Here is a 23,421-nt window from a genome sequence, read left to right on the forward strand (position 1 = left end):
CTGTTTTTCTGAAAAAGTTTTGGTCTTCAGAGTAATTTGAATGGCAAGAATGTATTTCTTTCATGGCAATGTATTTTTCTTGCACTTCAAACACTGCCATTGCACAGGCAATTTTAAAGGTTATTATTTTTTTCTATGCATTTAACTAATTTCCAGTGCTTCATTTTCTTTGCAGTGTTACTGAATCAAGGACTACTTTTTAGCTATAAGAAAGCAATGTGCTTAAATAGAAAGTTTAGGTAATAAGATTAGTTAATTGATACAGGGATCTGAAGGCATGGTTCCTCCATTGGCATAAGCCAACCTGAAACTAAACTGCTGATAAAAAGGCGTTTGTTCTCACCCTCTCCCTGATGTCAGAGCTGGCACAAGAGCTAAACTTTTACACGGGCATGTTTTCAGTCAGACCAGGAAGCCTCATAGGTGTGCAGCTTTTCAAGGGAGGCAATGGGAGGGTGTGAGTGGGGCAGAAGGGGAAGCCAGGACTGCCCCTTGTGAGCAGGAGCACAGCTTTACATTAGCTTCCGGTGATCAGGAAACCGCACTGAGACACTGCTGTCTGCCCTCATTCATGCCTGAAGGCGCTGGTACGGACTTCACAGTGGTAAGCACTCTGCCATCCGTATGCAGCTACGTAAGATGCAGGATAACAGCGACTAGGAGGTCGCAAAGGTCAGGGATGCTCTGTGGGCATGAACTCAGATGTTTGCTATAAGCTAATCATAGCGTCAACGGAACAAAGCCCTGACTGTTAATGCAGTATGGCTAGGGTAGCCTTGTCAGGACCACATTCATTTTTGAAGTGCAGTGTGCAGTCTTTGCTCACACAAACTTAATTGCTACAAGAAGAACATTTTTAGAGTTTAAAAATTTGTCTTTGAAGAAGAAAATAAGAAGGAGGAGAGAAAAAGAGTCTAAATGGCTTTAAAACTTTGATGTACATACGTTAAGTCCAATATATCACCCAGAGCAAATCAAAGCCAGCTTAGATTCATCTTTTCTGCAGCTTTTTTCTCCCATACCTTTCCAGGATTACTAATTAATAGAGACCAGATGTCAAATACTTTAGGATGGCCTTAAATCCAGGATGTGAAGAGCCTGATCTCCTTATTGCCCTGGGGCCTCGTGTGCAAATTGAATTTAAGCATCACTATTGCTAACTTTTTGTATCCCTCTGCCCTTTAATCTGTTGTAAATAATGATACAAAGAACAAGGTCAAACCATACAAATACCTTCCTCTCTAACATTTTTTGCCAAGTTTTCTTCTAAACAGTGATCAGCAATAAGCAGGACTCTAATCAAAGTCTTGTAGATACAACATAAAAAGTAGAGAAAACGATGAGAAACAAAATTTTCAATTTAGATCTTTATTATACAGGCCCAAAGCTGTGGTCACCATGCAATTACACCATAATGGGAATGATCTTGCCGAAAAGATCTCACTAAACAAATGTAAAGAGACCACAGACTACAGCATTCCAAATAACTGGCACTTTAATTTTTGAAAGAGCAAAAATAAATAAATGGCAAGTATGTCCTTTTCACATATGGTGGGGCATATACATATTCCTTCTTTTCTATAGCTATTCAAGAGACAAAATTAGCAAATACTGCCCAAAAATGCAGACCTTTTATATGAGGGCTCAGCTAACTTAGCTGTTTCTCTTGCCTTGGCTATTAGCTCAAACACACATTTGGATAGGTGCATATCCCAAAAAAGAAATGCAATGTATTATTTTGTATTTCATTTCTACTTCCTGCGCTTTCCTCCTCCTTTCAGGACACTAACAGGAAGCAATTGAAGACATCTAGTCAAATAAAAGCTCTGTAACTTTTCCCTTCTAGTTTTTCATGGTACTCTCATAATTTAAGGATTCATCAAAATTCTAAAAAGGTTCAGGTGTCTCACAAGGAATTCATCATCTCTGGAATATAGATAGCCACAGTGAAGAGCTGCACATAGACTGCACACATAGTGTTATGTAAAAGTGGTTATCTTTAGAAAAACAAAACATTTTTTAAAATTTGTAGATCAAAACAAAGCATGTCTTATTCCCTACAGGATTTTCTTGCAACCTGTTCTTCATTTATTTGCACTAGGAGATGCTACAAATGGTATTAGTTACAATATACAGTCCAATGTCATCTTCTGGTCCAGCAGAAGAACCTGTCTCTCCGATGGACGCAAAACTGTTCATCTGAGCAGATCATCATCAACAGCACAAATATGGTCTAGAAACTCATAGAGTTTATGGTTTTAATTTATAAAATTAAACCTGCCCCAGACAGGTAATACTGGTATGTAAGTTTGCCATCCCTGGGTTCTGTCAGAAACAGGGTACTGAGGTGCTCAGAGCCGTCTCAGTCTGCAGCGCTGGGATCCTTCTGGCACTTCAGACCCAAGATGCGATGTGATGCACACTAGAACATGGGCGCACTTCTCGCTTAACTCTGCAGAGCCCGGGACATGGTAAGCTGCCAGAACCTCCTTCATCTTGCCTGTTGACAAAAGGAACAATAACTAGTCATCACTGGTTGCTGGAGTGTAATTCCAATTTTTAAAAAGCCCTATAAATGAGACTTTTTTTTTTTTTTTTTTTTTTTTTTTAACCAGGCAATAGCAAATGTTTCATAAATAACAGATTTGGGATAAGGTTTACAGTCTCTCTGTTAGCTACAGGATGCTTATGAGGGAGAAAGATGTTTCATACTGCATGGTTCCTGAAGTATCATCCAGGATTAAACATAACATTATTTAAAAAATATTATTAATTTTCTCTTTCAGTGTCCAGTAGCTTAGTGCTTTAAAATCATCATTAGAATAATATATCTGTAAATAATTATTTTTTAGAGCTTTAGAAAGCTAAAATTGCTGTATTGTCTCTCACACACACTGTATACAAGATACAGTGTAAACAATTTAGAGGATTAACAAGTAAGAATCCAACAGATTAATAAGTGGTTTATGTAAATTTGGTGTAGAACTACCTCTAATGCGTATTGGTCCTGTCCATTATGTATTGATAACAACTATTAATCATAACAACTATAAATCCTTCATAAATGCCTCACTGAATAGGCTTCACAGAACAGGGAGTCACAAAAGGCCACTAGATTATCTACTCTGATTGCTTGCCAATTACAATTTTTCCAGATAGTCCTCTGTGAGGTCCAGGCACTTTGTTTCTCTGAAAAGCAAATTTTTAGTATCACAAACTGCGAAAAGGAAAGACCAAGAATATGCCTCCAATATATATTTGCTGCAGAACAGGTAGAAAGAGAGGCAGAGGTACTTCTGGCAGGTGTTCCACCCACTCTTGTGGTAATCTCTAGAAGGTATCCACCTTTTTTTCCATGGACTATAAATAGACTAAAGACCAAACTTTCTTATGGCTAGTATCGAGTGCCCTTTATCTTACCACAGGTATCTGACTATATTCACTTATTTATTTCACAAAGCCATCTCACACAGACAGAAATCACTAAAGCAATAGGTCTAATAGGTAGTCTGAGAGATCTCTTCACTCATCCCTGACCTGTACCATGCCTGCTGATGTTTGTCTAACATATTTTTAAAGCCAAAGGTGAAATTTCCATGAATTCCCCCTAAACAACCTATTCCAGGGCTCCACTTTTCCTTACCACTTACATTTTTTTCCTGATGCTTATGTTAAATCATCCTTGTTTAGATCTAAGCTTATTATTGCTTTACTGTATGGGCAGCATATACGGCAGCTAAATCCCGTCATCTACCGCTACACGAAGGCTGCCGTCATGTCTTCCTTTACTCCTCTCATTTCTAGACTAAACAACCCTTCAACCTTTCCTTGAAGGCCCATGTGTTTTGTATCTTTGAGTCCAGTTTGCTTTCATTGGATCCTATCTGAGCTGCAGTTCCCACAAATGGGTAAAGCTCATCCACTGAGACATTATCAGTGCTGAGTAGAGCAAAATAATTATATTTTATGCTTTATTACTCCCCTTCCTATAGCCCACAACGGCACTGGCCTTATTTGCAGCAGCACAACATCACTGGTGCATGTTCAGCCTGGGATCATCATGACACCGGGTCTGTTCTGCAGAACTGCTGCTTGGCCAGTTGTTTTCCATCTGTATTTATGTGCAGCTGATTATGTCAAGCTGTATGTACAGTTCTGCATTTGCTCTAATTTAACTGTTGGAAAGCTGAATATTTTCTAGGCTACTCCACTTCTTTATCAAGGTCATCTTCAGCTGCCTTGCTTCCAACATGCTTGTTCTGCTCTATGAATTTATTAAGCATAGTTTCTAACCGTTCATCCAAGCTGTTAGTGAGAATACCAAATAGCACTAGACTAAGAGAAAACACTCTCAGAACTGCACTTAATAGTGTATCATTGAGAACTATGTTCTCTGTATGGTTTCCAAATCATTTATGCACTCTCATAATAATAATTTATTCTAGTCCAGTTTCCCTAGCACACATGAGAATAATAACAACTGAAATATTTTGCCATATAGTTTTGTTCAAATAAAGCAGATAATACTAGTAAATATCTTTTAAAATGAAGTATTTTATACACTTCAGAAATGAAAGCATTATGGAGAAAAGATTTCAAGTGAGAATACAGTCTTGCTGACAACTGATTTTACATCCATATAGCTGCTTTTATGAAGTATATGCTCTACTGGTATATTGTTCAATTTAGGCTTAATGGAAGTCTTTCATAGCTTCTTAAAATTGAGTTTTGTTCAGTGGAAACCTCTACTGAGAAAGCAACAAAGCCACTACAATACCTCCTTTGGAAATAAATCAGTTGCACAGCTTCACAAAACTCCAAGTTACAAAATTACTGTTTACTACTTATCTTGCACTGAGTTCTTGATCAGAAACATACTGAATGAGGACTGCTAATACCAACAGGATTGATCATGCTGAGCTTTCAAAGAAAGGATTACCATTTACATTATTTTTTAAGGAGATAGAAGCCAGCTCCACAAATACAGAAGGCACAGATCACTCCTTTTACCTAATTTGGGTTATTTGGCAGAGCATTTTGCTTCTCACTCTACGATATATTCTGTTTATGCTATCTGAGCTACTCACAAAAGTGAAATAACTTGCTTCCTGAGGTGGAGGCAGAGCCCCCAGTTCCTTCCCAGTGATGTACAATATTGTATTTTCAGTTCTGGACTGGAAGAATTGGAGGCTAGCAGAAGTTGAAATATAAACTAGCCAGTAAATATAACACAAAGCCCACCTTCAATTAACAAGAAATTTGATTTGATTTGGTATTTAGGGATATATCCCATTGGATTTCCAATGAAAAGAAGAGAGAGACTGACTTTCCTCTGAAAAATACGTGGTTACAAAGAAACAGCCACATAAAGAGTACACACAAATACTTTCAACTTTCTTCAGTGGAAAAGAAAGAAATAGGAGAAGGAAGGATGGGTGAGCCGGCCTGACCTAGGACTGCTCGTGACGTACAGCCGACTGTCTGCCGAGGCTGTAGGATTCCCACAAAAACTCACTTGTTATGGGAAATCAAAAGTCCTGAGGATGAGATTAACCAGATGTTTATGCCTCTCTGAGAACAGCTCTAAGGATTTTAAATTATAAAGATTTAAGAGACCTCACCGAGAATTGTAGACATCCAGATATCAAAATTTCTTTCATCTTTTTGTCAGTCAGGGCTAGGATTTCTGACTTTCCCTGGGAGAAAGATTTTGCTAACTATGAAAGGAAAAGACAGACAAACTGCTCAGTCAGAAACACAAATGAGAGAAAACCCAGGAAGCAGCTTGCTCAGGAGCAGAAGAACTGATAACCCTGTTGACATGGAAAGATGTACGTGCCATGGTGACTTCTCTCTTAAGGATCATCATCATTCTCTTTGCGATCCAGAAATGAAATTTGCTCAGCCTGTCTTCTTTGCAGGCAAGAAAAGGTGAACTGCTAAGGGGTGAACCCTGCTTTCCGTGCACTGGCATCACGACACAGTCCTCTCCTGACAGAGAAAGGGGGACAAGGGGGACTGCACCATCCCTCTCAGTGGTTGAACTGTCCTGTCTCTTTGTGAACCTGCAGATCTTGCCTATGACATGGGAGTGGGCTGCATGTGCTTTGAAGAGCCCTCAGCTCTAATGCGGATAGGATAATGCTTTGTTTCTCCAAGACCACCGAAACCTGTATATGAGGTCACCTGAGTGAGCTTCCCAACCCAGAAACATGGATCTGATTATATTCCTCCAGGGAAAAGGGAGGAAGAGGGGAGGCATTGGCCTGTTGGCACCATCTGGGTCCTGCCACCACAGTGAGACATGTCTCACGGGCCCAAGGGTGGGCCAGGCTGAGCGCAGCCAAACCCCGTGATGCATGAAGCAAAGCTGGACATATGGGATCATAGGTGCACCCTATCTGTGGGAAAAAGAGACAAAGTGGATGGGTTGACATGAGTGTGACCTGAAACCATCTAGGCTGGAAATAAAGACAATTCCTCTGCAGTAATTCTACAGTGGTCCAAAATCCTTGTATAATACTGCTGTATGGTTTTGAAACATCCATGGCATTTTTTTGTTAAGTGACTGCTGCTTTACTGTGGTGGCTGAATTTGCACACAGAGATACAGTTGCAATGCACACAAGATCACTTCTTACACCTCAAACAGCGTGTAGGGGAGTCACTCCAGTCATGTGGAATGGGGCGAGGGGCCACTCATCTCACCTGGGTTTAGTACCCAAGGGTGGGACTATGCTTAGGTGTCTGCCTCTTCAGATGCCCTAAAGGTTTCCTGCCTCATTAGCATGGGAACCATCAGGACAGGCCCTAGTTGCTACTGTTTAGAGAAGCAAACCCATGATAAATGTCATGTACCCAGCCAGAGTTAACTAGAGACAATCAATGATGGCAGGAGAATTTGTCCCATGCTTGCCTAAGTGTCTAAGGCAAGCTCCAGGAGCAGCCGTGAGAGGTGTGTGGGTGTCCCGCCCCCCACTCTACAGCACTCGCTCTATACTACAGAGACAAAACAGTCAGCTTTGCAGCATAAATGTTTTGCAAGGGAAAAGTTAAGTGAGATGAGTCCCACACATTTTTTCAAAAGCAGAAATAGAAGTCTGTATATAAAACAGTGTAACGTTTGTGTGTTGATTGACAGAGGGAAAATTACTCTCAGTGTAATTAAGACTGAAGTTACCAAATAGATATTAAAAGCAAATGAAAAACTTTTCCTGATGTTAGCAAGCAACAATAAACCTACATAATTTAACTGACTTTAAATTTCAGTGGAAGTTTATGGGTAGAAAGTAGACTACTGATAATGAAATACCTCAATCTGTTTGCTCCTTGAAGTCAAATGTGTTAGCCTGTACAGTAAGGAAATGATGATGACTGTATATACTTGAATTAAATTATGAAGCCTCTGGCCCTGATGTTCGAGTAGACTATATCAGGGTAATAATAATATTTGGAACATCATGTGATGTTATTTATATATTTTGGTGTCATAGCTAAAGAGGCAGTAGGAAAATTGAAAATTATGATGGTGCTTTATGTCACTTGATCTAAAGGGGTTTTGGAGAAAAAGAATATTAATGTTCAATATCTGAATTGCTGTCTTATTTCTGTACCTGTATACAAAAAGATTCTTATAGTTAATTTTTTAAAACAAATTAACAGGCAAACATTAAGCAGAAGTATTAGAATATATCTAAGAGTCTTGATATCATAAAGATATCAGGGATATAAGGATAAAGGGAAACTACAATGTGCTAAATTCAAATTACAGTTACTTACAATGGATAACAAAATGTCTAAACTTTTAAAGAATTTATTTAGAAATATATTTTAAAACTAACAAGGATCTGCCAGCTTAACAATCACATGAAACAGTTTAAAATATGAGAAAAATCCTAGACTAGGCAGCCATAGTAGTATATACTATTCTTTAAAACAATTTAAAATCATTATAAAAAATCCTATATAACATGATTTAAAAATCTGCTTAACTTTCAAAGCTTTTCTGCATTGAATATGGTGGTGTATGTGGTATCAGTTAGAGATGAACAGTCCAGTGACAAGCTGCATTCTGTAGGTAAAACCTGATTGGGGTACCAAGTGATAATCCAGTTGCCAGTACTCCAAAATACAGGCTGGAACCCAGCCTCTGAGTGGGTGAGTTGTTTCTTACCCTTGAAACACTTTCCCTGATGTGTGACTGAAAACACATGTACTACCCTGCACAAACCAACAACTGTAGCCACCTCTAACCTCTTCACTTTCTTCCTCTCCTTTCAGGTAACCTATGCCTCTTTTTTTTTTCACTCCATACATCTCTTCATTCAGCAAGAATTCTGTAATTCAAACTATATCCTCATTGCAAGCTGTGCAAACTCTGGCCAAACTCAGTCCTTGGCTTTATCAAATCCAGTGTTGTCAACTCTGGAGAGTTTCTTGTGAGCTCCATGATGTGATGTTTTTCTATAAAGCTTCTCCTTCTGAAGAGAGTTGCTCATGTGAGAATCTGAGTTTTCACCTTTGCGTTTATTTTTTATGGTCACAGATGCAAAGAAAAGGTGCAAAATGTGATTTTAGGTGCTGATAGGTTCAGAAGAGGCTGAGAAAACGGAAGACAAAAGAGATTTCCAGAGCCTTAATTTTAAGATTTCAAGATTTTAAAGCCAGTCTCATAATTTTTGAAGCCACAATTTTTGAATGTTTGACATTTGCAAAATAAGGAACATCCAAATCTGCTGTCTTCCAGCTTGCAGGCTAAAGCAGTTATCCTGCTCTGCCTTGCTATGAGGGAGACAAAGATTTACATTCGTTCTGGGGGATGTCTACACAGTTATGTGACTGGATCTTGACCATGAGCCAACTCTTGACATACTTGCTAGAACACTTCATCTACATTCAAGCCAAACAGTGCTCATCGGGGTGGCTACAGTATGGCAGAGGGTGTGAGCTGTAAACTGCAAACAACACTTAAGGTGTTAATGAAGAGCAGCCTTAATCTCTCCTCAGCTGGGCTTGACTGCAGGAACACTTCTGGTTTGCTTCAAGGCAAAGGCACATCCATAAACACAGCATGGACAGTTCAAGCGAACCTTGCCACGCTGTGCTGAAGCAGCGAGGAGAGGCTCATTGAGTCGGGCGGTGCTGAGAGCCGGTACACATAGCGAGAGCATCCCCAGCACATGGCCACACGTCCCATGGGAGAGCCAGGAGCCAACAGCACAACTGTGCCCATGCCATGGCAGTCCTGCGGGATAAGCCTTACACTAACCTGGACCCCTTCGCCTTGCAGAAGCCTGGGCAGCCTATGGGTGGCTCTGACTGATTTAGGAAGCTGCTTTCTGCCAGGGTCCAGATGAATGTAATTTGTCCCAGACGGCTGTTTTCCCCCAGCAGGAGCCAGTGGGGAGGGGGAGTGCTCACTGCTGGCACCTCTCTCGCCAGACAGGCAGGTTGGGTGCCACTGCCTCCCAGTTGTGGGGCTGGTGCATTCCCGTAACTGGTTGCACTGGGACAACGCAGATGAAAAGTCATTGCACAATCACTGAATATCAGCTGGAATCTGCTATCAAATCGTTTGCTAGCAGCACAGAACAGCTCTCTGTACTGTTTCAAAGCAGTAACTGATGGCTGAGCTTCCAACGACATGGAGGAAGAAAGCTGAAACACAAATCAGCATCCCTACCCTGAAAGAGACTTTAAGCTCTTACACCTCTCTAAGCATTTGCTGTCAGTGTTAGGTTAATGGTTGGACTAGGCGATCTTCAAGGTCTTTTCCAACCTAGATGATTCTATGATTCTGTATCACACCAATGACTGGCAGAGATCCCGAGACAAACAACAAACCTAGATTTTTCTTCTCACAGCTGATGTGTCTTCTTGCTTTTTTACTATGGCATCCCACCTCAATGAGTACCTACAAGCATCTGGTTTGAGAAGGCAATCTCAGGAGTATACAAAACTGTCCATAGTCCTTTGCTATGTGGAATAGGAGGGGTACAAAAGAGGGGAACAGAAGACAGAAAGGTCTCAGCACGCAGGCTCCTATTCCTTTCCATTAACTGGCCAAGTTCTGTCCTAAAAGTTGAGGTTTTTTTTTATTTTAACATCTTCTTGCTTGCTTTTCCAGAAATTCATTGCTCTGATGACTAGAATATTTTTTTCTCATTTGCAGCTTACATTTATTCATAACCAATTTCTATCCCTGGGGCTTGTGTCTACTATAAGCAGATTTTCTGTTTTTTCAGATGTGCACTACTTGAAGCCAGTTAGAGAGACCATGATCACAGTCTTTTTCCCAGGCTTCCTTTTACTAGGTTAAGTCAACATCTGTTAGCATCCTCTTGCTTCTAAGTTTTCCTACTCTTTCCCTAGCCTGCCTCTGAGTCTCTTCCAGTCTGATTTAATATTTCTTGAGCATGGGTGATAAGACTTACATACTTTATCCTACAAAGGCCTGTTTAAGAGCCTCATTGACAGAGTCCCTTGGGAGGCAGTCCTGAGGGGCAAAGGAGTCCAGAAAAGCTGGACATTCCTCAAGAAGGATATCATAAAGGCACAGGAACAGGCTGTCCCCATGTGCTGAAAGGTGACCCGTCAGGGAGTAAGACTGGCCTGTCTGAACAGAGACCTTTGGCTGGAACTCAGAAAAAAAAGGAGAGCGTATGACCTTTGGAAGAAGAAGCAGGCAACTCAGGAGGACTACAAGGATGTTGTGAGTTATGCAGGAAGAAAATTAGAAGGGCCAAATCCCAGCTATAACTTAATCTGTCTACTGCTGTAAAAGACAACAAAATTTTTTTCTGTAAATACATTAGCAACGAAAGAAGGGCTAAGGAGAATCTCCATACTTTATTGGATGCGTGGGGAAACACAGTGACAAAGGATGAGGAAAAGGCTGAGGTACTTCATCCCTTCTTTGCCTCAGTCTTTAATAGTAGAGAACAGTTGTTCTCAGGGTACCCAGTGCCCTGAGCTGGAAGACAGGGACAGGGAGCAGAATGAAGTCCCCACAGTCCAAGGGTAAATGGTTAGTGACCTGCTACACACACAAGTCTATGGGGCTGGTTGGGATCCACCCAAGGCTACTGAGGGAGCTGTCTTAAGTGCTCACCAAGCCACTTTCAATCATTTATCAGCAGTCCTGGCTAACCAGGGAGATCCCAGTGGACTAGAGGTTAGCAAATGAGCCCGCCTACAAGAAGGGCTTGAAGGAGGATCTGGGGAAGTACAGGCCTGTCAGTCTGAGCTCGGTGCCAGGCAAGGTTATGGAGCAGATCATCCTGAGTGCCATCATGTAGCATGTACAGGACAACCAGGCAATCAGGCCCAGTCAGGATGGGTTTATGAAAGGCAGGTCCTGCTTGACAAACCTGATCTCCTTCTATGACAAGGTGACTTGCTTAGTGGATGAAGGAAATGCTGTGGATGTCATCTACCTAGACTTTTGTAAAGTTTCTGATACCACTTCCCACAGAGTTCTCCTGGAGAATCTGGCCACTCATGGCTTAGATGGTCATACACTTCAATGGGTAAAAATCTGGCTGGCTGGCTGGGGTCAAATAGTTGTGGTGAATGGAATTAAATTCAGTTGGTGGCTGGTCACAAGTGGTGTCCCTCAGGGATTGATTTTGGGGCCACTCCTGTTTAACATCTTTATTGATGATCTGGATGAGGGGATCAAGTGCACCCTCAGTCAGTTTGCAGGTGACACCCAGTTGGGTGGGAGTGTTGATCTGCTCGAGGGTAGGGAGGCTCTGCAGAGAGACCTGGACAGGCTGGAGCCATGGGCTGAGGCCAACTGTATGCAGTTCAACAAGGTGGAGTGTCGGGTCCTACACTTGGGTCGCAACAACCCCTGCAACACTACAGGCTTGGGGAAGAGTGGCTGGAAAGCTGTCTGGTGGAAATGAACCTAGAAGTGTTAGTCAACAGCTGGCTGAATATGAGCCAGAAGTGTGCCCAGGTGGCCAAGACCACCAACAGCATCCTGGCTTGTATCAGAAACAGCGTGGCCAGCAGGTACAGGGAAGTGATCTTACCTCATACTCAGCACTGCTGAGGCCACACCTTGAATAATTGTGTTCAGTTTTGTGTTCCTCACTACAAGAAAGGCACTGAGGTGCTGGAGTGCATCCAAAGAAGGGCTATGAAGCTGGTGAAGGGTCTACAGCACAAGTCTTAGGAGTAGCAGCTGAGAGAATTGGGGTTATTTAGTCTGGACAAAAAGAGGCTCAGGGGAGACCTTATCACTCTCTACAACTACCTGAAAGGAGGCTGTAGTGAGGTGGGTGTCAGACTCTTCTTCCAAGTAACAAGTGACAGGACAAGAGGAAACGGTCTCAAGTTTCCTTTCAAGGAAGGGGACGTTTAGATTGGGTATTAGGAAAAATTTCTTCACAGAAAGGGTTGTCAAGCATTGGAACAGGCTGCCTGGGGAAGTGGTTGAGTCACCATCCCTGGAGGCATAGATGTGGTGCTTAAGGTTGGACTTGATCATCTTAAAGGTCTTTTTTCAAATAAATTATTCTATGATTCTACAATAAAGGCACTGATAACTTCACTATTTCTACTGAAGATACCTTGGTTGATATGTTCTAAGATAGTATTTTACCTTTTTTTTTTTTTCCCCACACACAGCTATTACACCAACAGCTCAGAGACATCTCACAGCCAGTAAACATACTTTGGTTCTCCCTCGTTTTACTGTCTCCAAAAAGTAGTTGCAGAAACTGTGTTTATTTCTTTAAATACCTTACTTTATATTTGTACTGCTGGATTTCACACTGGTCTTTCAGCATCTCCTTTGGATGAAAGGTACTGCAGTCACCTGATGAAAGGATCTGCAACTCCAGATGAAAGGATCTGCAGTTGCCCACTAGGTTTTACCAATCTACAGAATGAATGCGTTTGTAGTGATTACATGCCCCTCTACTGTCTTAAGAATTGTGTCTTCTGACTGGATTTAGCCATGCAGTGGATCAGCTTCCTTCCCACGTGCCCTTCACAGTTCCAACTCTGCACTGGAAATATAATTTCCAATAGCTGCAGTGCAGGAATCATCTCCCCAGTGAATTAGAAATGTATGAATGGCCATGAAAGGTGAGCCTTGCAACCTAGAGCTTCTCTTAAAGATCCTGAAAGTTGCCTGAAAATATCAGTCTACATTTAACTGTAATTATTTATATTTAACTTTAAATAATGCCTTAAATAACTTTATGTGCAAGTTATGATCTGTCATTACTTGTGGTTTCTCTGTGACCTTAGCAGCTATTGATCAGAAAGCCCATAATTCCAGTGCTCATTCTGTCTTGTAGGCCCTGGCACTAAAAATATTTTGGCACCTTTAATTAAAATGTATAAATTATGTAAATAGAATGCCTGTTTCTCCTGTAGTTTTGTTATTCTGTAAATGTCTCTGTATTGATAGTAGATTTGTTCAGCATTAAGTAAGCAGAAGATACTCTCCCTGGAAGTAATTTTCTTTCAGATCATTAACTCCATTTTCTAGACAGCTGTCTCTGCAAATTCTACAAACATTGATTCAATCTATATTGTGTTACTGTGCATCCATTTCAGTTATCCCAATGAAATACCACAACATATTAAAAATGTCTCAGATAATCATTATGGGACACCACAGGGCAGAGGCAAGGCTCTTGCACGTGTTGAAGACTATTAGCTGCGGTTATACCAGCCACGGTATCTCAGTGACTTACTATTAAATCCATACTGGAGGTTTAACTGGATGAACTGTTGAATAGATTTTGTTTCTACATTCACCCATTTTGCATTTTAGACATTTCAGAATGCCCAAATAACCTTCTTAACAAAACTAACTGAAATAGTTCTGTACTGTATAAATAATTATTATAATTAGCAAAATACTTAAGTAACCAGTATTATCCTCACTAGTGCAAGAACCAAAAGAAATCTTAATGGAGAAGACAAGAGAATTTATTTTACCATCTACTGAGCCCACCTTTCTCTTCTAAAATACAGATCCAGGCACTCTTCATGTCAACACAGAAATACTTCTATCACCACTATTCTTCTCCATTAACTCTGACAAAGTCTTTGATCTGTTTTTAAACAATGGCAGTTGCATTTGCTTGATACCACTCCTTTTAAAACGATCCTTTTGCACATGCACACTTCTAAAATCTGAAGTTCCAAAAGTTGCTGGGCATTCAATATTAGGTCCTTAAAAATCTTTACGTTTTTCAAACATACTATTGTCAGTAGACACTACTGTTTCAAGAAATAGAAAAATCAAAATAAAATTTAACTTCAGCTGTGCAGAGACAATATTTTTGTCAAAAAAAAGAGAATCACTAGAGGTAGAGTCCTTGTTCCTCAGCTCCATCAGAGACCACTCAATCTACAGAAAGTTATTCATCAGCTCCAGTCAGTGGAGGAATGCAGCCTGCACTGGCTGCCAAGGATCTCCAGAGAGGAACATAGCCAAATTCATATCATTCCTGTTCACCAAAGGATTTAAACCAGAAATATTCTTCCTAATTATTATAATCTTTTCTTACTGTAACTACCAGCAGCATTTCTAAAGAGATCTGACATTACGCAAAGCATAAAAATATATTAACAAGTTGTTTGAGGCAGAAGAAGATAAAAGAAACTTCAGAGGACAGTTGGTTTCTAATCAGATTAAGCTGTCAGAAATATTAAATTCAAAAATAATCTGAATCCCCTTAACTTTACCTTGAAGACACATTCTGTTTCTTCTTCTGAACAAAAATTCAGCACAAAGGAAAATTCCTTTATTGTAAGCAACGCTTTTAGTAAATAAAACGAGGTATTGTGATAGATGTTTAAGATATACTAAAACGAACAATCTATCTCAATGCCAAAATAGAATTTTTTTAAAAACCCACAGAAATAAAAAAATATGGTAATTAATTTATTGTTAGGTTGTGCTCTTTGGCTCATACCACTAATAGAAAATCTTTATATCAGTACTTCATTAGTAATTCTGCTATTATAAAATGAACCAGTAAATATTTTTCTCTAATTGTAGAACATGTTTCTGCAGTGATATAAATATTTGGAAAAACATATGTACTGTGGAGAACAAATGTATTTGACCAGAAATAAGTAAGTACAATATAATGGAGATAATTGAGTGAGAAGGCTTAATCAAGCCACAGAAAAATTTATCCCTGTAGCTACTCCATTGAATTTCTACATATGTGGGTATAAGATTGGTGAAATATAGTATTCATCTAAAATACGTACTTATTATATTTCTTGAACAGTTTCAGGCTAGGAAAATTGAGTCTGATGCCTTTAAATACAACTTCTTTGGAGATTCCTAAGAATGTAAAGGACTTTCCAAAACTGTCATTTGTAAAGGTTTTGTTATTTTTTCATGTGGTTTTTTGTTGTTTTTGTTTTTTTTTTTTTTACAAGTGCAGTGCTGCCAATTTTACCACTAAAGAAATGCTATTTCAGCTGCATTTGAGCGGAGTAATAGTGGTAGCTAAAGGCCTATTCAGTTAATCATAGTTATTCAGTCCCTGGAAATGCCTCAGAATATAATAAATGTTTTGTTTCCTTTGTGGAGTCTTAAATTACAGGCATTATATAATACCCATGATATATAACCTATCAGTACGAATACAAACTAAATCCAACACCACTCCCCTAAAATAATTCTAATATTTGAAGCCTCCAAAGTAAAGAAAAATGCTGTTGTTACCCACAGAACTACTGAAATAGCACTGATAGCAGGGTAAGAAATGGCTATAAAGTAAGTTGTGGTTTAAATAAAATGTGGCTACTTGTCATCCATTTACAGAGGTCTGAAATAACTATTACACAACATTTTTTAAACAAAGGAAACAAGACACATGCTCAAACAGCTGAACCACATAGATCCTTTCCTAAAGGAAAAAGATGCTGCAGATGTAGGGTTGCAATTCGGCCCATAAAAGACAGATCAACCATAAAGTTTTCACTTTGAGACCAATGCCCTCCTCTTTGGGTGTTTACCAATATAGGATTTACATTGTTCACCTCTTTTTTTTCATTCATATAGGTTGCAGAAGTTCCTGTCAGACATAGCTCTGCTTTGTTTGCTGCTCAGGAAAGATTCTATTTATGACGCTGCATGTTGACTACCTGTCACAAGGGTAAGGTTGTAGATGGTTATACCTCATCTCTTTGTGGTTACCATTACACCGATGAGGCACAGAACCCCTTGTAGCTTTTTCAGGAAGTTTCTTCCAGATGTATTTTTAAAAGCTGCAGAATATGTTTTAAAACTATGTTACACTTCCAAGGTCAGAGGCGGCTGTGTTTTTTCTTTGCAATTGCTTTGCAGAAAGGGTTAGATTACTAGCTCAGAAAAATATTCCCCTGGCTACTTCAAGGAGTAAAGACAACCTCTGAAACAGTCTTCTGTTGGCTTCCTGGATGGAAGAACTCATCCATGAAAGCACACAAAAACTCACATGGCTTTCAAAATTGGGATATGGACAAAGTTTGGTATTAAACACCTCTTTTATTTCTCCTGAAGAAAAAGATACTCAAGTATTTGCTGAAGAAGTAACTGGCAGGCCATAAAGCAATAAAAGACATTGCACCAGTGGCGGTGTTCTAGCTTTAACTTTAGTTTTGTGGAAGAACTGTTAAGTATTTAGTGATGAAAAGAAAATCAGATTAAAGTGATTATAAACCAAGAGATTTCATGATTCCTAGGAAAGGAAAAGCAGACAAATACTAGGGGAGTTCTAGAATTGCAGCCTCAGCCAGCTCCAGAGATTAATCCAGGGCACCCCCAGGCAAAAGCAATCCAAAGAGGGAAGAGTTCAGATGAGAAAAGTTTACAGAAGGGCAGCGCTGAAGGCACAGCAGCAAATTAACCTAGCACAGAGTAAGCGAGCAGTATGCTATACCAGGAGATATTTAATTACCTTAAAGCCCCAAAGGAGTAATTCAAAAGGTATCAGTAAGTACACACAGCTTAGCATGCTGGGAGAACTACAAAGAATTCACCATGGAAAGACACAGGGAAAAGAAAGAATATGAAATAGATGAAAAAAGAAAACCACCTGTAAATGTGTTAGAAAAAGAAATGCAGCATAGAACAACCTTGCTAATTCAAAATAAACTCTGCCTGAGAGAATACTGCTGCCATCACCTGGAGCTCGGCACAGGCAAATTTAACATCTGAATGTGGCCTTTGGTGGCTGAAATGTTGGTTACCTCATGTCATTGCATGCCAGCACAGTGACAGAGAAAAGTTTAATTACATCCTACAACAAAACTACTGCTTGCTCACCAGAGAGGTGGGCACAACCAAACACCCTTCATCAGGTTTCTCAAAACAAGATAATTGTAATTCTGATGCTTTGTGTATGTGAGGATCTTGTATGTTGGTGATAACAAGAGATTTGTAATATCTGATACAATATAAAACTGGGTGAGGTTGCAAGCACTTTACAAGATTGGATTAGAATTCACTATGATCACAGTTATTTGGATAAATGTCCTGACATTAATGCATTAGATGCACAAAAGAGAAGTGCAAATTACCACAGAAGGATAATTCAGGTGTGCAAGTATAGAAAGGAGATTTGCTAGGCAACTGTACTGCAAAAAGGATCTGCAGGGGAGCTATAACTATCTATAAGCAAATTATAAATCAGGATGATATCCAGTTGCAGAAAAAGTCAGCCTGATATATATTCACAGTAATTCTGTAAGCAAATCAAGTAATTATTTTTCCCCTACCAGCAGTGGCAAGGCCCTCACTGCATTACTGTGTCCCGCTCTGCCTACTGAGCTGTTGGAGGAAAGGAGACAGTTGGAGGCAGGCCAGGTAAAAGCCACAAAAAATTTTAACAGATGTAGATGGAACAAGGGAAAGTTGAGAGAATTAGATTTTTTTAGTCTAGAAAAAAGCAAAGACTAAGAGAAGACATGATAACATATTTAAAATATGTAAAAGTTAGTTATGAAGACAGTTACTGCTCTCCATGTCCATCATGATGCAGACAAGACTTATGCAGTTGCCTTCCAACACAAGGATGAAGAGCCCAGCAGCTGATTATCTACAGGTATTACAAATAATGCTGCCACAGGAAGTGATGTGAGCAGTTGAGACAAACACCTGTCAAGATGAGGAGAGGTATGCGTGATCCTCCCCAAAAGCAGGTGAACAGCCCAGATGATCCCGTGTGAGATCCCATTCAGCCTTATGCCTCATGCTTGGCCACAGAAACAAATCAGAGCTTTCCACCAAGGAGACTAAGTACCATGATGCGCACAACTGTCATTTGTCTCGAGATGCTTGCAGGAAGGAGGGAGCCTGCAGGACAAGGGATGCATCTCTCAAATCCATTTAGCTAATTAATTCAATTGGCTGGAAGCAGCAAAGTGCACCCACTCAGGCTCCACTGCACACTTTTACTTGTTCAACATGCTCATGCCCAGTCGTAACTTCATTTATTCCACCTTTGCTACCAACAGCCCTTTTCACTGGTCTATAGGGACTGATACAGAGTAATACACTGCTGTGTGTCTGTTGGAGAAATACGTTGAACAGGCTTTAAAAGAAACAGGCAGAGCTGAGGCTGTAGCGATGCCTGGCAGGGATCAGGCTGGTCACGAAGATGGCAGCCTACAGAAGGCAAATGGCACACGGAGGAAACGCAGTGTCGCGCCCCGAGCTTGTGCTGTTGCAATTCCTGCGACGGAGGCACAGCCGGCAGCTGCCGGTGCCAAATCTCTGCCAGGGTGGGCGAGCTGTTCTGCCGTACAAGGCCAGGGCACTGCAGGGGCCAGCGCCCCAAGCCACCAGCAGGGCTGTTGTTCATGGCTGGTTGGGAAAACAGCATCAGAAACCTCCATGTAACAGGGCGAGGGGAGGACAGCCTTCATCTGGGGTGAAGCCCTCCAGTTTTGACAGTTTTAGAAGAGTCTGAAGAGTAAAGATCAGAGAAAAAGGGCATGCAAGGTCCTATCCACTCACATAAGGGCGATTCCCAAGTGTGCAGACCCTCGGAGTACCTTCAACCTGTACACTGGTGGATTCACAACAGGTCTCTTGCTACTAATTTTTTTTTTTTTTTTTTGTTAGGAAGCATAGAATGCATCTGAAGTTAACAGAGATTTTCCAAAACAAATCCACATGTAAACTGGCACGAAGGGGTCATCAATTCACAGAGGAAGAGGCTGCACTTCCAGAAGGCACTGTTAAGGTAACAATGTTGGAGGCCCCTCCATGGGTCTTTCCCTGTACTGCAGTCACGCATCCTGCATTACAGTGCAGCTGGCGTAAAGCACCCTGCCTTGATTTGAAGCCTTCCCAATGGAGCAAATCCATTTTCCCAACTACAGCGTGTGCAATTGGAATGCAGAATGAAACATTTCCACTTTTCTTGTCAGTGTTTTAACCTTAAACAAAATTATCTATAAAACCAAACTACTCTCCATTAAAAATAAAATAAAATGAAGAGCAATGCAAACACAGCCAAAAGCCTACTCTTATGCTTGATCGCTTGTAAAGACTGAATAATGCACTGTGTATGCTGAAACTTTCTTCTCACATGACAACATGGACTATAGCTCTTGCCCTGGGAAAATCAAATTCATGGATAAATGGGATTAAATGGATCCTGTCAGTAACTCAGTTGTTCCTTCTACATTCCTGTCAAGCCTAACAGCTTTCTAAAAAACTTCCTCATGTTAGAATAAAAAAATAAGTGAATACTTCAACCATTTTTAATGACGATTTAAATGATTTTCCTGGTATGATATCAGAATTACTGTAATTACGTTAGTTTTTACTTACAAATGTAGATAACTAAGGAGACTGTACAGTTTACAGGAATTCAGATTTGAATATTTTAATGGTCCCTGCAGGGGAAAAAAAACAACATAAAAGAAACAGTACAATACTGATACAGAAATGCTTGTAACACAACATCCTGATTACCTTCTATTCATTTTCAAATGTACTGAGGTAACATTAACATCAGATTGCCTAATACCCTTTAAAAATCATCTAACAGCTGTTTTCACACTTAACCACCTCTGGGGGTGCACCTGTAATTCTAGAAATGACCAACAAAGTCATTCATAAGAATTATTTCCTCCTTTGATTCCTCTGTCACTCTAGAGCCTCTGCAGACTGCATTTGCATGGGTAATGATGACTCATGAAGAAGAATAATTCTGAAGGTGAGTTCTCTATAAAATGATGTAGCTAAGTGGAACTTTACTGATTTCCAGAAAACGACCGGTTTTCTTCATTTTGTAAGATTGCCCTATTGGACATCTGCTTCAGTCTCTCCACTGAATGCCAGCACCAGCTAAATGCTATGAAATTATTAAATTTTCCTCTTTCATGTCATTTTTAGATTGCTTCAAGTTAAACAATTATTACAGACATTTACGGTGACATAAATACTGAAGAAACTATGAGAACTACAGACTACAGAAAAGAAACATGAGCTTCCAAGGACAGAAAAGTTGCCTGTAACCTCCCAAATTACATGAAAGCATCAATGTATTTCTTAAACAGTTAAGTCAAAATCTCGCTGAAAACATGCAGGATTTAAATGAGAAGGCATCACAGAACTTCCCATTACCAGTAGTGGCAGTAAGGCCCAAGTCTGTTCCTGGCACTTCTGTTATGAAACTTAACTTCCATACAAATCATGTCTTTGTTTGAGTCTTCTTTTCTTTAAACAGTGCAGTAATTCAATAATACAAAGTTCATATAAAAGCAGATGAGACAAATTAAGGTTGCATAACTAGTTACATCTATATTTTGACTGTCCAATAAGGACTTAGAAGTGCTGTAAATTTTAGTCTGTTTAAAAGAGTCAAGCTAAATATCATACTGGACTAAAAGCAGTCAGACACCAGGAAGACCATAATTAGAGCTTCAAGGATCTCAGCGACAAGCTATTTACTCAGACAATACTCAGGCTAAGAGACACTCATCTGTGGGTATTAAAATAAGGTTTAATATACTTAAATAAAAAAATGACTAAAATCTGTCTCAGTTAAAAATCCTGCAGCCTGGAAAACATACTTTCTTTATTAAAACCTAATTAAAAGCCAGGAATGTATCATATCTCACAGTGCTAATGAAAAATCTGTCTTTTGCTTCTACTGAAAACATGAAGTGCTACTGAAAGCAGATTGAAGGAAGAAGAATCTCAAGGAATGGTTTGTGAAAGATAATGCACAGAGTATTTCAGAGGATTAAACTCCTTTATGTGAAGTATATTGAAATTCGCCAAAAGTAACTCCATCAAGAGCTCACTGGTGGGAGGGTAGTTTCTGCGTAACATTTTCCTAACTTAGTATGAAACTTAGGGAAATCAAGCCAGTATGATGAAATGTCAGGGTTTTTTAAAAATCTGAATAGCATTGCACATTCTAGCACAGAAAAAATGGTTTCATTAGAAAAACGGCACACACACAAAAAATCTCACAAGCTCATCTACCTTGAAACACAATGTATGGAAAACAGAAATCTGAGAAACAGAAATATGAACAACACAAAAAGACAAACTAGTGGTGTGTTTTAACATATTAGACTTTAAAGCTTGTCACTGCTCTATTAATCATGCTTACACCAAGTAAGCAAATTATCAAATGTATATAAATATTGTATTTAAACTCATCTTTCATTATTTACCAGTGTTGTTTACATTATTTTCCATGTCTCCATGTTTGCCTTATTTATCCCTTTTCATGTAGGCACTACTGCAACTATGCACACATGTGCGCTTGAATTAAAGCACATAAGAAATTCCAGTTATTCTAATCAGAGTAGTCATATTTTATGTGCTTTGCTGGATTAGTACCTGAATTTCATATTAATCATAAAAAGGGATGGTTAAAACAAACAGCACAATCAATGGTAGAAGCAGTTCAATTCACTTTTCAAAGTATTAGTGAGAAATCAAAGGCATTTATTATTATTATAACAATTAAAAGCATTGCTGAGTGTCTAAATGAGCACTCACAGCTGATCATGTCTCCAATGGATTTATTCCAATGGGTTATTTTTATGCTCTTTTTGTCAGCGTTGCCCTTCAACATCTTCAAATGTGGTTTGAGCCTGAAAACTGTCAGGGATGAAACAAAAGTGTACAAAAGAAGGCAGGAGAGCTTTAAATTACATACCATATTTAAGTAATGTTTAATTATTGCTTTCAGCTGGTCACTATTGAAACCTTAGATGCATAAAGCAACTCAATCACTAGCTACCAAAACAACATCCATCCCATCCACCATCAGCTTACACATAATATAAAAGGAAGCAAACACGCTATCTGCTCTGTATTAGCAGTGTTATTTAAACTGGCAGAAACTGGTCCTAAGTTTTCTTAAATTCATCAACCTGTCCCCTGACACGGAATGGTCTAATAATTTTCAAACCATCTTTACTAGAGGAGAATCTAATCTAACCATAAATACTTCATTTTGACTAAATTCTACCAAAAGCTTATTTTCCTATCTATCTGTTTATATATTTGGGTGATATATTTTTTTTCCTGTTATTAAAACTAACTTTATACTCTCTTCAAATGAGTATGGACAGGTACTGATCATTAGGCAGAGCCAAGAGGTTGGCCTCTGCTCTGTTGCCATTTTGAGGGGTGTCTTCCTCACCGTCTCGGGGGGCTGGCTGAGCAGGACAAGCATCTGCTCCCAACAACAGAGCTTATGGCCCCATGTGTCCAGGAAATTACTGAGTACTTCATTTCACATCAAGCAGGAATTTGGGAAACAGGTGAGGCAGACATCTCCCCAGTCCAGGAACAATTTTTATAATAACTAAGCCTTGCTCTCCATGGTGAAATCTGGTTGTGTTGGTGTTGAACATTTAAGGTATACTTTAAAATAATAAATTTTCGTTAGGGATATAGAACATGCCTGGAGCAACTATGGGGAACTGTGATGCCCTGATAACCACAAAAACCTTAGTAATGCAGACCCTTTTCTCTGTCAGTTCGTTTAATACTTTCACACGCAAGCTCAAACTTGCAAAACAACAGTGTAAAACATTACTGTTTTATAGAAGACCTACATAGTTCCTGCTCTCAAAATCTCATCCCTTTTCCATGCAGTAAAAAGTCTGCCATACTGGAAATAGAGAATTGGATATATAAGTTGACTCCTTCCAAATGATACTATGATTTCTCCTGGGCCTCTCACATTTTTATAAGCATCTTAAAAGAAAGACAGGAGGGCTGTAAAATAAAATGAGAAGCAGCAGTTTTTTCAAGGTTTGTCTAGAAGCCAGGAGAGCTGTTTCTCAGCAGGACGAGTCTGAGATTTTATGTTTCAGAGAATCTCCTTTGGGAAAGATCAACTTGCTGGGGCTTTGTTGCAGGGATGCCCACTGGCAGATAAGCAACAGTAGGGTGCGTGGTTGGCTCATA

The 23,421-nt window shown here is 39.7% G+C and overlaps 1 protein-coding gene across 3 annotated transcripts in view; it reads right to left on the minus strand.

Annotated features, from left to right (window-relative positions):
• SCAF8 (SR-related CTD associated factor 8) overlaps positions 1–23,421 on the minus strand; it is a 163,595-nt gene that overhangs the window by 65,021 nt on the left and 75,153 nt on the right. The window contains exons 21-22 of one of the 3 annotated variants that reach the window (XR_012632861.1): positions 19,810–19,874; positions 1,383–2,500 (exon numbers count right to left, since the gene is read on the minus strand). The exons of 1 other annotated variant lie outside the window; for it this stretch is intronic. The gene's annotated coding sequence lies outside the window, so the exon portion shown is untranslated. Of the gene's footprint in view, positions 1–1,382; positions 2,501–19,809; positions 19,875–23,421 lie in introns of those variants that run through there. One more of the 3 variants, XM_074896528.1, reaches the window with a different exon arrangement.

The sequence above is a fragment of the Athene noctua genome, chromosome 1, assembly GCF_965140245.1.
Source record: "Athene noctua chromosome 1, bAthNoc1.hap1.1, whole genome shotgun sequence".
Taxonomy (NCBI): Eukaryota; Metazoa; Chordata; class Aves; order Strigiformes; family Strigidae; genus Athene; species Athene noctua.